Source organism: Hyaena hyaena, unplaced genomic scaffold (assembly GCF_003009895.1).
Source record: "Hyaena hyaena isolate Hyena2069 unplaced genomic scaffold, ASM300989v1 scaffold_1689, whole genome shotgun sequence".
Taxonomy (NCBI): Eukaryota; Metazoa; Chordata; class Mammalia; order Carnivora; family Hyaenidae; genus Hyaena; species Hyaena hyaena.
The window spans coordinates 87,403-93,645 of record NW_024082323.1 but is presented as its reverse complement, the minus strand read 5'-3'; positions in this window follow the sequence as shown (position 1 = coordinate 93,645).

Here is a 6,243-nt window from a genome sequence, read left to right as displayed (position 1 = left end):
TAGTCTCTAGTATTACATGGGGCTCCCAGGACATCTCAGTTTCTCATGCTGTGGCTTCTGCCTAGAAGGAGATTCCTAACTTTCCTTCCTCTATTGGAAGAAACCTTTCTTGACGTGACTGACAGGACCATATCCCCACCCCCAGTATTTGCTCTAAAGGTATCAGGTACCTCTTATTCCCAGCCTTTGTCATGATTTCATAATTACACATTTCCCACTTAACTGTGTGATTATTTGATTCATGTATGTGTACTCTAGTAGGTTTTAAACTTATTGAAGGCCAGACACATGTCTGCTTTTGTACAGGATTGATGAGGTAAGGAGGATGCTCAATAATATTTTCTGAAAGAATGAATGAAAATATTCCAGGGTGATTCTTAATGTACCTACATTCCTTGGTTAGTTAACGAAATTAATCCTGACTACCTCCTTCACCACTTCTTTATAAGTTCTATTATAAACTTTGAACAAAAGTACCATAATGGTTTAATTGTACATTTTCAATTCTGGCAACACCAGTATTCAGTTGGCTGCAGCCTGGAGGAAGAGTATATGTCATGTGTGACAGAAGGAAGACTGCTAATTTAGAATTCAGAAGAGCAAAGTCCTAGCTGTCTTGTTGTATCTCACATTAGCTTACTAGCATCAGAGAAAAATCCAAGCTGGGAAGTAAACAGATATTTCTCAGGAAGTATTCAATAGTGGAAAAGACACCTCAGTATAGAACCAAGCTAGTTCCAAATACTGCATGGGTGAGTAGGGATTTATAGCCAAGGAGTAGATAAAAAATTACTAAGAGGAAATAGCAGGAGAAAAGGGGAATTTCTGGCTAAGCCGACTTGACAGAATTCGGCTGAAGGCAGACCAGGATGATCAGATGATCAGCGGGGGGGTTAGTGGAGAATGAGGAATTTGATCAGATATTGAGGGTTGGGGTTCTTTCTGACAGGACACGATTCCTACTAAAACTAGGTGATGCCAGCCAGACAGGAGCAGACACTGAAGGTCAATACCTGCAGGGCTTAGAGAAACCTAGTAAAGTTTAGTTAAGGAGCCTGGGTGACTCAGCTGGTTAAGCGTCTGACTCTTGATTTCAGCTCAGGTCATGATCTCACTGTTCCTGAGATCAAACACCACCTCGGGCTCTGTGCTATTAGCTTGGGATTCTCTCTCTCTCCCCTGCCTGGTGTGTGTGTGTGTGTGTGTGTGTGTGTGTGTGTGTGTGTGTGTGTACATTCCCTCTCTCTCTCAAAATAAATAAAGAAAACTTTAAAATAATAAAGTTTAATTAAGGAGACTTGTCAGAAGCTTAGGAAAAAACCATAACCCTTCAAAGATTCAGTTCCTTCATCTCTGAACTGGACATATTAAACTCATCAAATTCACTCCACAGGATTATTCAGAAGATCATATGATGTGGCTGTCATAAAAAAATGTCAGGCATTATTCAACCTGTGTTGAACTTTAGATTCTTCATCTTCTTTAAGCTTTCCTGGATGCCCAATAAGAGGTGAACTCTAGGTTTACGTTGTTCTTATTGCAATGACACCTGCTATATTTCTTCCTGTTACTTCCATAGGCTTTCTTCCTGGAAACCTCTTATGAACTTAATTCGCTTGATACCATGAAAAGTGACTCATATGTAAGTGACCTGAAATGTTGCCAACTAGAGAATAAAGGATCTTATAATCTCTTCTATAGGGACGCTAAAGACAGACATTAGATTTGGAGAAATGCAGTTCTGTCCACATCCTTCTTCCAACACTTAACTACTTGTGACCTTAATTACATTCTCATCTTATTTATGAGGAGCAGAAATAACAGGTGTAGAAGTAACAGGTGCAGAACCTAGTATAGTTCCTGGTACCATGCTAGAGGATAACAAATAATGGTAACCATTGGTGCTTCTGTACTTATTGTGATTATTGGAAAATGTCACCTTAATGAGTCATGATACAAGGAAATACAGAAATAGGAAGTGTATGATGCAACCATGTTGCATGATTCTTTATGCTTACTTGTATGTATTTGTACTGACTCATTCAAAATTTAATTTTTTTATGTTTTATTCATTTTTGAGACAGAGAGATTGAGAGACAGAGAGAGAGAGAGAGACAGCATGAGCAGGGGAGGGTCAGAGAGAGATGGGGGATAGAGAATCTGAAACAGGCTCCAGGCTCTGAGCTAGCTGTCAGCACAGAGCCCAACGTGGGTATCAAACCCATGAACCATGAGATCATGACCTGAGCCGAAGTCAGATGCTTAACTGACTGGGCCACCCAGGTGCCCCATGACTTATCCAAAATTTTAATAAAGACCTCTACTTTATATAGATTACATATGTATTCCTCATAATAATCCTCAGAGAGAGACACTTTATAATATCTCTTTACATAATGAAGACATGCTTGTCCAAACTGATATAAAATATGTGACGAATGTGGTCCTCCAGAATATCTTGACAATGATGCTTACCACCTTACAGACCTTCATACACACTCCTTTACAAAATTAGTCTCACTTTGAACTACAGGATCATATACCATGGAGTCATCAAAGATGAATGAGAGAGATGCAGCTATATGTTATGTGCATTTGGCGATGAATATGACACAATCTTTGTCACTAACATTCTTCTAAGCAAAACATGCCACACTGTAATATATTGGTTATTTGTATGATAATACATGTAAACACAGTGCACTAGAAATACAGAATAGAAAGCCTCTCTATTTTTGGTCTTTTATTATTTGAATATTGCCATGACAGGGGTCTAAGATTATACCTGTAAATTGCTGGTATAACAAGCTCCTTCAATGATTTTTTAAATCAGCAGATCTCCGAGTAATACTCTGACAAGCAGTGCAACTTGGCCTTGCACACATTAGGAGTTCTATAAACAATTACTGAATTTGATTGCCACTGAAATTTAATAGTGTTATATAATGGAAGCTATTTTTGTCTCTATGAACACATAGGATAAAGCATTATGAACAAGGTTAATTTAAGGTACAGTGGAAATAAGGTATAATAAAATGGTGATCAGTTTAAACTACATATTAATAAATGCAACAACCAGAGCAGCAAATGTTTTAATATCTTAAGGAGGTGACCTAAGGGGTAAAATTCAAATTATCAATCTTTGAACCATGGGAGAGGTAGTAAATGAACCTTGACAAAATTAGCATTGTTCAACCATTGTAAGTAAAGTTTAGCATGAATAATCATAGCTTCAAGAAGGATATCATTTAATTATATCAAAAGTTTTATAAAAGAAAGAAAAAGTAGTGAGAGAGAGAACAAGAGAGAGAGGAGAGAAAGGTAGGAGGGCACAGGAAATTAATTGAATGGGAGCCCTCCAAAAGATACATAGAGGTGGAGCCTATGAAAATGATCTTATTTGAGAGGGTCTCTGTGCATGTAATCATATTTCCTGGAATTGAGGCAGGTCTTAAATACAATGACAGGCAGTCTAGAGCACAGGAGAAATGCAAAGATATAGAGGAGAAGGCCACATGGAGACGGAGGTGGAGACTGAAGATAAGCAGTTTCAAGCCCCGGAACCTGAAGGGGGATTCCTAGAATCCTCACATTTGTAACCAACTCAGAAATGCAGGTGGCCTGTGGACCACTCTTATGCCTGGCATCTGAAGGAAGGACAATCTTGTTGAAGATCTAGTTTTTTATCTTGTAAGATCTGGCACTGACTATGGATATTTAGTGTTAAATTGAAATACTTTGTGTTTAACTTGCGGGGTCTACACATATTCCGGGTAGTTAGTGTCAGTATTGAATCTGAGTGGTAGGACACCCAGTTGGTATCAGAGAATTGCTGTCAGAACATGTTGGAAGATTCACCGTTTAGAAAGTGTGTTCCAAAGGGAAGACCAAATGTGTGGTTGCTGAAGAAACCAGGGATGTGACCCAGGGATGTGACCCAGGGATCCAATTAAGTATCTCAGAAGAAGCCAGGACTAGAGATGAGACTATGCAAGAAGATCTGAGGAAGATTCTGGTATAATGCATGGACCCTGAGACACACACAGGAGACCATTATGGTTTTTGAGAATTATATCAGCAGAAACACTACCATCTTAGACTGAAAGGGACAGAAATAAGACAAAATGACAACAGGCTGTCAGACTTCTAAAATTCTACAGTTAAGAATGGAATCACATAGCTACCAGGCCTCAAGCATATACTGTTATACAAGAGAACGAATGACTCTTGGGGCCACCAAAAACAGAGAACAAAGCTTCAAGCCACAGAGCATTATTCTCAGCCTTTGAAACATGAGATTTTCCCTGATGGGTTCCCTGACCTTGCTGGAGTTTCAATGGTCTCTTTGTTCTTTCCATTTTTTTCCTTTTGAAATGGGAATATCTGTACTATACTCATCTCACTATTGTATTTTTTTAAAGGAAATTTTTTTTTAATGTTTTATTTATTTCTAAGAGAGAGAGAGAGAGAGAGACAGTGTGAGCAGGGGAGGGTCAGAGAGAGAGGGAGTCACAGACCGAAACAGGCTCCGGGATCTGAGCTGGCAGTCAGCACAGAGCCCGACGCGGGGCTCGAACCCACGAACCGCGAGATCATGACCTAAGCGAAAGTTGGACGCTTAACCGACTAAGCCACCCAGGTGCCCCTCACTATTGTATTTTAAAAGTAAGTAACTTGTTTCTAGTTTCATGGAAGAAGAAGATTTTTGCCTTGGGCTGGACCATACTCAGTTTCACTCGTACTTGATTGAGATGATTTAGATAATGAGACCTAAGACCATTTGATTTTATATTTAGATGAAATTTTGGACTTGGAGTTCATGCTATAACAGGTTGAGGTTTTCAAGGGTATTAGAATGGGATGGATGTATTTTACATAGAACAGATCTGAATTTTTGGAGTTCAGAGGAAAGACCACAATGGGTTGAATCATGGCCCTCCAAAAGAGACTTCCACTTGAAAGTTGTAAATGTGACTTTATTTGGGAAAAAAAGAGTTTTTATAGAGATAATTAAGTTACTAATCTCAAAGTTTTATTGTCTTGAGTTTAGCTCAGGCCCTAAATTGAAAAGCAAGTGTCTTTACAGAAGAGCAGAAATAGGGAGACACAGGAGAGAAGGCAATGTGAATGTGAAGGAAGAGTTTGGTGTTAGGTAGCTGAAATCCTAGGAATACCCAGGGCTGTCTGCAGTCACCAGAAACTAGGAGGCAGGTGAAGAGCAGATGTGAGCTCCAGAACTATGGGGAGATGTATCCCTGTTGTGTTAAACCACCCACTTTGTGGAAATTTGTTCAGGCAGTGAAAGAAAACTAATATATGGGAACAAAAAGAAAAAGTGTTGTTTCTCTAGAACAACAGTAAGCCCAGAGAGGAAATAGATACATGCACACACACACACACATATACATATACATACACATACACACATAAATACATATATATATGTATATGTATATATGTATGTAATACACCATATACTCAAATGAGAAAACAAATCATTCCATATTTATCTTCTCAGGACAATGATCCAAAACAAATGTTCAAGCAGAACCTGACCCACCAAGTTATACCTTCAACAGCCACAGAAACAGATGTTGTTCAGCTAATGCCTTGGAAAAGTTGAAATTTTATATTCATCCCTTTATTTTACACTAAACAACTCAGATGCCTTAACATGGCACTGACTTATTTATCAGAAAGGAGAAAAGGTGTGTTATTCTTGATATTGACGAATAAACACTGACAAAAGGAATAGAAGAGAGAGAAACACACACACACACACACACACACACACACACACAGAAAGGTTTGAAACATAACATAAGTGAGGTTTGAAAACCAAAGGGATGGAATGGGGAATTTGAGAAATGATTAATAATAATGAATTTAAAACACCACCCTTTTCCTACTACAATTTATAGTGTTGATAAAAACAGAAGAGCAATGCATAAACTTCCTGTTCCGACAGAATCACATGCTGAATTCAAATGTGGTATCTTAATTCCCAAATATATATACATTTTTCTCTAGAACATCAGTAAGCCCAGAGAAGAAAGAAAAAAATATATAATATGTATATATATATATATATATAATGCATGAAATGTAAGTAATTTTTTAAAGACTATAATACATACCTCAAAACTCTGAGGCCATTTGTTGTGAATACAACACACACACACATATCCAGCAAGGGTAATAAATGTTGCAAATTAAATTGAATAATGACTGCACTGTCTAGCT